At 38.5% G+C, this 11,193-nt stretch overlaps 1 long non-coding RNA gene across 4 annotated transcripts; it reads right to left on the bottom strand.

Moving 5' to 3' along the window:
* Positions 1–401: 401 nt before the first annotated feature.
* Positions 402–10,925, bottom strand: LOC136240935 (uncharacterized). 4 transcript variants are annotated; one of them, XR_010694040.1, is made up of 6 exons: positions 10,757–10,925; positions 4,853–5,320; positions 4,162–4,251; positions 1,129–1,216; positions 937–988; positions 402–853 (listed from the first exon to the last, which is right to left on the bottom strand). It is a non-coding gene; the product is annotated as an uncharacterized lncRNA (long non-coding RNA). The 4 variants fall into 4 exon arrangements; XR_010694039.1 differs by lacking the exon at positions 10,757–10,925 and having other exon boundaries at positions 408–853; positions 4,853–7,998; XR_010694041.1 differs by lacking the exons at positions 4,162–4,251; positions 10,757–10,925 and having other exon boundaries at positions 412–853; positions 4,853–7,770.
* Between the last annotated feature and the right edge of the window lie 268 nt (positions 10,926–11,193).

Genomic DNA, 11,193 nt, shown 5'->3' with positions numbered 1-11,193 from the left:
ATCCGGTGAGTCACTACATGCACTGATTCCTGGCGTATAGCAGCCACACACTGATTGATTAGCTACTCCGGCCCTGTACGTCAGCGCTAGTTAGCTGGCTAGCTACTTGTAGCTTCACACTTGTGCTAGACCGATACGACATGTACCACAAAATTCAACCTTAGCCAACATGGCTTGCAGTGATGCTGAGTGTCACCCATACAAAAATGTAATATTGGCGAAATTTAAATTTGGTGATTCAGTAACGATTCGCCAATTTCTCCAAATTTAGTTTATCGCCAAATTTAATTGATATATGGTACTATTATCATCATCAAAATCAGGCTATCTCTCATCTTACGGCTAGTAAAAAAAATTTGAGATGCCTATACATTTCAACATTCAGACACTGATTTCAGGAGCATTATCATTCTAGAATAGCTTACAATTTGTATAGTTGTATGCAATTTAGTGGGCAGTCACTAGTCCCTGAACTATAACAATGCACTACCCCCTAGCAACCTTATTATTACTAGTTATATAAACCAAGTCATCTAAAACTTCCTTGTTGTTCGATCTTCAGTATACTACAAACCATGTGTCTCTAAAACTGTGGCTTAGCTTAAAAACATGGAATGTACTTTGGTCAAGTAAAGCTCATATCTGCAGTAACACTATAATATTTTACATTCCCACTGTACACCATGGCATTCATCACACGGTGAATTGTCCAACACGTATGGTTCTCCTCCCTTGGAAAAATGGTTCCAGTTCTTCAGATTTCAATTGGTGTACGCTCATCATGAAATCACATTCTTAAGGTCCTTGAATTTTTCTTTCGGCAAAATACTCTTGATTTAAGCACCAATCGTCGCTATAAGGCAATGCATATAGATAATAAAGTTTTTAATAACTTGGGACATAATCTAGCTACACTTGCTAGTGCAAGCAAGTTACCTCATCAGGATCAGTATGTCCAGACCTGCAGAAGATCTGAAGAAATGTTTTCCTGTAAAATAGATATATAAAAATTACATGTCTTAGAAAACTACATGTCTTGGAAAACAGTCTTATCATACAAGTATTATCAGAAATGCGTAAGTATTCTCTATTCAGAATGTCATAGGTTCCTAGTGGTTGAAATTTTACCTTTGAACTTGCATCCATTAAGTAGTATAGGTACAGTATATCAAATATAAACATGTACCTCTCTGAAGACAACTCAGCAGTCAGCAGCCTACAGAAGTAATATTTAGTAATATAAAATATGCCAACTATAAAACATGTATATATTATAGGTGCTAGTTTACAGGCTTAGGACAAGACCATGTGCACTATGAAGCTAAAAGCACTAGTAAAATTCATTAAACAGTCCTATATCTGTTGAAAGTAAACAATCATACACTACCACTGCTACTGTTGACATGGAAGTCATGATGGCAACATATCTTCACTGCAAGTTGAATTACTCCACAACAGAAGTGTTTTGAATCACACCATTGTAAGCAATAAACTAAGAAATAATCGTCACACTCTTCCTCTGTACAGAGGCTATTCAGCTCATGCGAAATATTTTCAGTACTTGCACAATATCATTACATGTCCACATTACCTTGTCCTACCCCCTGGTACTGCACAATTTTGAAATTGGTTATTATAATCCCTTGGGCTGTAAAAGGTTTAGAGTGGTATGAGAGTTAATTATTATAATGTTATATTAAATTTTATTGATTCCATCACCAGGCTTAATTTATGTACTGTGCATGGGCTTCAACTTGATTTACTGCAGGCAAAAATCCAAACTAACACGCCCTGTGCACACTACAGTATAGCAGATACAAGAGTATGTGTACCCTTTGGAAATGGGACCATTGAAAAGAATGTCTCGAGGTGGTGGCTACCCAACGACTCATGCACATAATAGCTTGAGATACTATAGGGCATTTAATTGTTATACTGTCAGGAGTCCAAAACTTTTGGTACTGTTCTATGGAAATAACTGCCGCTATTCTCCCCGCCTACAGCTGTATGGATTACTTGAATCAATAGTATGAGTACATGATCGTTTACTAATGGGGATATCTCCAACTGCTTTGAAGAAACTGCAAACATGCAATGTTTATACAGCCTGGTTGTACAGAATATATCACATAGGATGGAGACTCAGTGATATTTGTTAAGGTAGGCCAGTGTTTGTGGGTTAATAAACTGAACAGATTGACCAAGCTAAAGTATGATATCCGCTGACACTTGTTATTTCATTAAGCGCCTGGAAAAAAGATTTATGTTAATCTCAAGACAGTGACGTGTCTCACCTCGCAAAATCTTTTTTTGTGAATGTTATTCTCTAGCCATAGGGACCTGTGGAGTCGCTTTTTCGCTTCAACCCTTCGATCAGAAGGCTTAACTGAGCTGATGTGGACGAAAATACGCAGCTGAGTGATGTCATGCTTTGTCGCAGCAGGTATGCCGCCTTGCTACAGAGCCAGTTGTACAACCGCCGGGTAGTGCGTAGCCACTAAAACGAGCTAAAAGGTATAGCTAACTACATGTACTAAATAGACACTTTTAATTCAATTTCAGTGTTATTTTGTGTCTGTCTGAAAGTAGTCTGAAAGCAAAAGCATAAGTTTACTGTGTAGCTAAAAATACTCAGCACTCGAATGACTTTTAAAAGCCGCGTAACCGATCGAGCCCTATCAGAGTGCTGTACAAATATAAAAGCTTGACGGGGGTGTACAGTAGCTTGTGACTGGCCGTTCCTGTGTACTCAGTACGGTGCAGCTATCAGTACTGAGTGAGCCTAGCGTCTGGTCACTGTCCGGCGAGACCTGTTTTGTCGTCTCGCGAGTACCCTAGTCACACTCTCGAGTGAAAGTAGTTGTCATAGAGCATCACGATAGCCTTGCAGTGTGGACGCGAGTTACTCGAGCTCCTCTTGCTCTCGTCGTGCGTGTACCCGCGACGTTACCTTTGAGCTGTACTGTATGTAGTCATACCAACAAATGAATAGAATAAACCAAGGTATTTTATAAAAACTGTGAATACCGAGGTATTTGATTTTTTATATCAGTTAGCAACACCTTTGTGAACCTTGGAGGTCTGGAATGGCTTCCAATTAGTTCAAGTTGTTGATAGTTTAGTGGTGACCACAGCCGTGTCCCACAGACACAACTGCAGTTGTGGCAATTCACAAGTACCAACATCCTTGTACTTGGTAAACCAAGGGCCCACCGACCCAGAGTTCAGAGAAAGACAGCTGACTTGTGCTTTATTACCAAAATAAGCAAACAAGAGTGTTAATTTGCCATACCACTACTGTGGGTTACATTTCATTTAAATGAAAACTTGAGCTCATTTGCAAGCAACCTGTGAATAATCAATATCAAGTTATATCAAGGTATTTTGTTGAAAAATACCGAAGTATCATTTTTGTCAATACCACCCATGCAGTCCTAGTTAATAAGCCCAGTATTTCAATAAGAAAACATAACTTTAATGATTAACTTTATGTTGCTGTTTAAGCAAGGATCCCCCCCCCCCCCCTCAAGTGAATAAAATTTCTCTTTAAAACATCATCCTAGAAACATCCTACATGACAAAAATCACCTTTATGGAATAAGAGTAGTCCATCTAATATAAAATACAGCACAAAAACAAGAAAACACAGGCAGCCAGATGTAGAATTTTAAAAATCACTGAAACTGGAATTTTCATCTCCCTGCCTGCCTGCCTGCCTGCCTGCCTGCCTGCCTGCCTGCCTGCCTGCCTGCCTGCCTGCCTGCCTGCCTGCCTGCCTGCCTGCCTGCCTGCCTGCCTGCCTGCCTGCCTGCCTGCCTGCCTGCCTGCCTGCCTGCCTGCCTGCCTGCCTGCCTGCCTGCCTGCCTGACTGCCTGACGCCTTCAGTCAAGCATAGTGGAAAAGTGACTACAGCTACAGCCCTAATTCTTTTGCAGAAACGTTTCTAGTTCGCTTAAGAAAAATCCTTTGGTATATTGATAAGCGTACAATGCTTGCGCTATTGTCTTACCTTTTATCCTTCTTTACCATGGCCATCAGTCAAGGTTCTACCGCTGAGTGTTAATAGACTACAGTACAGCTTCCATACCAGTGTATATTGCATTAAACTATTTGAATACATGTGGTCACCAGTTTCACCAAACTATTTGAACACATGCGTACGTGACTAGCTGTTGATTAGTGATCTCCTACTTGCCGTCACTGAAGGATCACTGAAGGATCATCTAATGCTCTCACTATCACATCTACTGACTAAAAGTGACATATATAAAATTAATATACACATACAAGTATAAAATGGTCACACAGGTAAATGAAGTAATGGTGCAAAAAGTTATCACAATAGTTAATAGAGTATACAAATAATTTTTTTAAATTATATAACAATCATTTGGATGATGCGATTACAGATAACTGAAATTTCAGTATAGCCCCATAATAAATGCGCACACACACACACACACATACACACACACACACACACACACACATACACACATACACACACACACAAAGCAAAAGCAAAGCCTTTGGCTGCAGTAACGCCCACCCAGTGAACCAGCACTGAGACACCTGTGCACTACTCAGGTGCTAGGAGTCAATACAGACAAATTCTCCTGGGGCAGGACTAGCAACCCTCAGGTGTCTCACAGGCGAAGGTGTGGGCACTCGAAGTCCCACCTGGATTCACCTGTTATATGAGACATCGACAGTTGGCATTTACTTCCCCAGTTTACCCATTGATGTTACAGCTGGGTTGGCTGCCTGCCAGTTGGCACCAGGTCACAGACACACAGACACACACACACACACACTTGTTTGCTTTGCGCGCGCACGCACACACTACACATACCTCACTGTGTTTCTTCAGGTGCTGGTCAAGATTTAGAGCAAGTCTCTCACGCCATCTCTACCCCTGGAACCAACACAGTATACAGATTGTGACAATAGCCTCTCCAACAGTTCATCAGCCTGAGCATATAACCAACACTTCTCAAGGTACTCCAAACAACTCGACAACATCCTTGTATGCACTGACCCTTCTGTATACTGACTAAACAACGATTCTGATACTTGCACAACAGGTACCCATTAACAGTAAAGAGACAGTAACTAGACCACACTAAGACACTGGAACTAGAAGCACTTGATAAGTGCAACCTTGACTCAGAATTTGATTACATTTCTTTTGTATTGTCATTCAATCCAGAGTAGTTCCATGCAGTGTCTGATCTGTCAACTGTTTACTCTTCTGTCAACAAGTTTCCTACCAACGAAATGGAAATTCTTGGAATATCCATTTCTTTGAATACATAAAAGGCTGTAAAATTAGATATAACCAATTATAAGCAATTACGAAATTACACCACAGGATGATGTCTCCATCATACGAATTTGGTAAAAGCACTTTGAGTGTGTGGTATTGTCAACAAATAACTATGCCAACTGATTCTCGGAAGACAATAGTTCCTAGCTCAGCAGGGTATATAGTGCATGGCCCCAAAGGATTTGCCTGCACAATTTGTTTAGTACGTGTACGTACTTTCATAATTTCTATAAGTATTTCCCTACTGCCTAGTAATTCTGCTGAAAAGGCCAAATTTAGTGAATGTGTATACTATCAGTAGATGGCATAGTATTCTGTAATTACAAACAAGTTACAGTACAGTTTGGTATATAATTCAACATGTCATCATGTACATAAAGCATTAACACAAGCACCTCTATAACACATTAGTACATGTTCATGTAAGTACATTAGCATACCAATATCAATAGTGTATGATCTGTGTGGCTGTAAAGTGCATATGTTAATATATTGAATTCTACACTAAGCTGTACCATATGCATAAACGTACAAGGGTAGCTAGTTGGAAAGGTGGATATGGTCAGACACGGACGCAGACATGGTTATTTTTAATGCACTTTTAAATTTATAAAAAAGTTATTTTCATGCCTAACATCCTTAACAGTGCGCTTATAAATGGATAAGCGCTATGACAAGATCAACGCCCAGGTCTGGAAGCGAAGACTCCAATGTTAAGTATAAAAAATAACTGTTATATAAATGTAAAAGTGTATTTTTTTTGAAAATGTCCGTGTCCGATCGTATCTGCCTTTTCCAACTACCCAAAGTAGAAGTACATAAAAAACAAAAAATTTGGGTGAGATCATATCACACAAGAATGTACATCTATATCAGTAAGTAGTAACATGACCTCATTGTATGACATCTGTATCCATGCAGTTTTCCTTGAAAATGCATTAGTACAATAACATAATATGTACATGATAATATTATTGTGTTTTATTTGGTGTCGTCATGGTGCTTGTTACCACATAATATAGGCATTGTTATTAATGGAGTTGCTAGCAGTATTCATGCCACATACATATCTATCATACAACACACTATATGGAAAAGAATAGAACTTCCAAGCAGTACCTAAAGTGAATACTATTAAAACAGTCAGTACATTTGACAGGTTTGCATACAATGCCACACATGTGAATCAGATACTTCTTTGAATAACCATTTGTACATGATATGACCACATATGGTAAGAGACCAATTAGCACCACTAACCGAATGATTCTTTGATCTTTTTACAAAACCATGCAGTTTTCCTTGAAAATGCATTAGTACAATAACACAATAACACAATACATGATATTGTGTTTCATTTGGTGTGGTCATGGTGCTTGTTACCACATAATATAGGCATTGTTGTTAATGGAGTTGCTAGCAGTATTCATGCCACATATCTATCATTATACAACACACTATATGTGACCCGGTCTGCGAAAAGGTCTCTTATAGCCTTTCCAATTGCATATATATGGTAACCCATAACTTGACTGGTGAATATGGTACAAGCCTACAATTTGGTCACTCAACAACCCTAACCTGGCAGTAGCTGTGGGTGTGATTACATGGTGATAGCTTTAGTAGATTAGGAGTTATGATTACCCAAACATGGATAATTGGAAAGGCTATAAGAGCCCTTTTCACAGACCGGGTCACATATGGAAAAGAATAGAACTTCCAAGCAGTACCTAAAGTGAATACTATTAAAACAGTCAGTACATTTGACAGGTTTGCATACAATGCCACACATGTGAATCAGATACTTCTTTGAATAACCATTTGTACATGATATGACCACATATGGTAAGAGACCAATTAGCACCACTAACCGAATGATTCCTTGATCTTTTTACAAAAGACAGCATTGCAATGAAAGCCCTGTGATAAGTCATAATGGTAGGCCATCAATGACTTACAGTATGTTCACTATAGCGTTGCATTGACTTACAGTATGTTCACTATAGCGTTGCAGGCATTCCTACAAAATTATAATGCTTTGATGAGGAACATCTATCACTATTTTTACACAACAGTTCTGTATTTATTCCTTTGACATACTTCAATTGAATGAAGCTGACTTTGAAAAAGACTGGACTTGGGTGTTAAAACTACATCATTTTAAAATGAAGTTTTCCTTGCATCGTCGTATAAAGATTTATAAAGGACTGTTTTTTTTTGTACAAAGCTTATGTAAGACCTCACTTAGAGTATTGTGTCCAACCCTGGTTCCCATACTTAGCCATATATATATATATATATAAGGACATTGATACCCTGGACAGAGTACGCTGAGAGGAGCAACTAAACTTGTAGCTGTTCTAGCTAATCTGCCATATTAGTCCGGACTGAAAGAACTTGGAATTTTTTCTTTTATTGCCAAAGACAACATGGCAATTACAACCTCATATTAACTATGAATGGTTACTATTACATTGACAGGTCAAACTTATTTACACTTAACCCTATCTCCCACATAAGAGGGCACCATCTGAAACTATAAACAACTAAGAGCCAACTTTTTCACCCAGAGTATTACAAATCAATGGAGCTGTTTACCAGTCACAGTGGTTTTAGCACCCACCAGATCAGACTTTAAAAAGATTGCTTGTGTCTAAACTTCTGTTTTAGCATCAGTATATATATGCATGCTTATCCATTAAATTAATAAATAATATAAAATTATCTTAAATAGTATCACTTACCATACATGTAGTCCAGGACAGCAACAGAATTGTATTGCATGCTACATTATTTTAAGTATATAAACACCTGCAATGACTTCACAAGCATACCTCATACATGATGACCATACAAACATAGGGAAGCCATGCTAACTTGATGTACTACGAAAGCTTACATCATTGATATGGAATGTGCATGAATCAGCAGTATAAATAGGACGGGAACACTACGTGTGGTACAGTATATAGCTGTGCTCAGTAGTCAGTAAGGTGTTGGCTTAGTAAAGTAATGGCTATGGCTAGCAATCATGATTGTATTTCTGATGGACACAACACTAATGGGACAAGATATGGAGCTGCTGCAATAAGGGCTTTTGCTGGTGGCAGGCATGGTTCATTTGGTGCAGCTTTTCTTGATCCTGTAATAGCAGAAAGTCTCAAGACTTTAGTTTCTGGAAAGAGAGTCCTTGATGTTGGATGTGGAGTTGGAGATTGGTGTTGCCTTGCTGCTCAATATGGTGCAAAATCGGTAGATGGTTTTGATATACAACCAGAGATGCTGGAACTGGCTAAACAAGCTACTTCACACTTGGACATGGTCCACATAAAAGTTGGAGATGCTGGAGATATGCCTTATGATGATGATAGTTTTGATGTAGCTATTAGCCTCTTTGTTACCTGCAACCTGTCACCTGAAGTGTATGCCAAACACTTTAAAGAGCTTCAGCGAGTGTTGGTACCTGGTGGAAAAGCTATCTATCTTTCACCTTCAGATTGGTGCCACACTGAGTTGTACACAAGGATTGAGGCTGACCCATCTACAGTAGAAGATGAGATTGCAGAGATACTTGAAACAGTACCCAGATACCCTACCACTGAACAGATCACAGAAGCATTTAGCCATGCCAACAACATTCTTGTAGCATGTTTTGCAGCTGATCAAAATGGGAAATTATTTCGTGTCAGAAGTATCAACCAGCTTGCGTATAGTCAACATATATGGAAGAAAACAGAAGTACTATTGTATCCCAATTTTTTCTACAGTGATCAATCAGATATTGAAAATCTTCAATCAGCTGGTTTTCACATTGATCAAAAAGAAAATTTCTTTACTGAAGAGAGAAGGTCATTATTCAATCGCAAAAATCCCAACATTATGTTAAGTAAGAAATACATAACAAATCCTGCTTCTTGGGTATATTATATTTCCAAGCCATGCTGAATGGGATAAGCAACCTCATGCACATATGAGTGTACTTGTAAACATTGTTTGTAACATGCATATGTAGTGTCTACATGCAGAATACTTAGCTTTATACTGTCTGTCTTAAAACACAGTACATTGTATGATTACTAATTAGTTGACTAACTCTTGTTGTATAATCTGTATAGATTTTATGTTGTAATTAGTGATAGGCTATAATTTTTGTAAAGATCAGGCTTTACAGGCTCCTTACCTGTAAACCTAATCAAATCCTAAAGTTATAAATTGACGTAATATAGTCCTGCATTGGTGGCAAAACTTGTTCGGGACATGGGTATGTGTGTGTGTCTTACAGTGAAACTTTGGTGTACTAAAATTTTTAAGAAAAATTTTGCATGTCTGGGTAAGTACTTGCCTTTTCTGCTGACAACAGTGCTTAGTACTTTACACAAGTGCAAGTATTAGTTTACTTTATAACCAGAGGTTGTAATCAAAAACCACAGTTATAGAACAAAAGCTAATTACACAAAGATCTTGAAGAAAATAACAGAAAAGAGCAGTTCATTACAAAACCGAGGGAGAGAATGGAGTGCTTCTGTGAAAACATTTGAATAGTGTTATCTCAGTATGCATGCATGGAAACCCTACTACAGTCACGAATGTAGTTGTTGTGCACTGACAATGAAACTTCTAACACCAAAGCTATTCGCCGGTTTTGAGGTTTTAATTTTACTTGTCTTTATAGGATTGGAATGACAGAGTGAAGATATCTCAGTTTTGTTTTATGTGTGTCTATTTTGTTGCTTTAAAATTATGAACTCTCCGCAGGCTGACTAGCTTATAGTACATGACATGTAACTTTTACTCCCATATTATAGAGTTAATACAGTTGTCAGCAAATCAAATAAAAGTATTCTTAGATAAGTGTGATAATATAATTAATCAGTGCCATAATTAATTGCATGGTTTCTGGAACATTCCTGAACTCTTCGATAGTAATTGAGGTATTAACACATAATGGCAAGTTGGACAGTATTGGTAAGTATTCTAGGCTTTTAAACCATTAATCAATGTAACAGGATTGTCACTACCAGTGTAAAGTGGTAGAAAGTTAAGACAAAAATAGTAATACAGTGAAACCTGTCTAAAGCGGTCACCTTCGGGCCAGAAATATTTGGCCTTTATAGAGAGGTGGCTGCCTAACTCAATATCCTCCATAAAGCAGCCATAGGCCATAAACCGAGAATAAAAATGCATTTAGCTACATAGTCTCGTCCTCGCAGACCCATTCTCCGGGGTGGCGCTTATCGATTAGAGATTATAAGCGCCCCCTCCGAAAGGGTCTGGTGAAATGCCCATACCATTTTTGTCCGAGAAATCGCCAACTCTGGCGAGTGATAATTGGTGTTTAATACTTACACAATATTTTACAAAAGGTAACGATTAAATAGTATTTATCATTTTATGGCTGCGCAGCACAGACTTTACAAAAGCAAAGCTTACCTCAAATCGTCACCTCTTGTGTAGTTATTAAACACCAATTATCACTCGCCAGAGTTGGCGATTTCTCGGACAAAAATGGTATGGGCATTTCACCAGACCCTTTCGGAGGGGGCGCTTATAATCTCTAATCGATAAGCGCCACCCCGGAGAATGGGTCTGCGAGGACGAGACTATTAGCTACACTCCAGTACTCGCTCCAGTACACCGCCTACTTACACATCAGACAAATTAGCAGAAAAGAGCCAGAAGCTCCGAGTTTGGAGACAGCAATTGAGCTGATTATGATTCCTAGCTACAAAGTCTGTGAAGTAAAAACAGGAATTTCCGTAAAGACGGTGAACTGTTAATGTTAACTAAACAATTACAAATCCAGGAATCAAGATCGTGAGGTGAGCTTTAATTAGAATCACACGAAGAAGCAAAGCCATGGAGTGGCC

The sequence above is a fragment of the Dysidea avara genome, chromosome 12 (assembly GCF_963678975.1).
Source record: "Dysidea avara chromosome 12, odDysAvar1.4, whole genome shotgun sequence".
Lineage (NCBI taxonomy): Eukaryota > Metazoa > Porifera > Demospongiae > Dictyoceratida > Dysideidae > Dysidea > Dysidea avara.
This window is presented reverse-complemented; position numbering and strand designations above follow the sequence as displayed.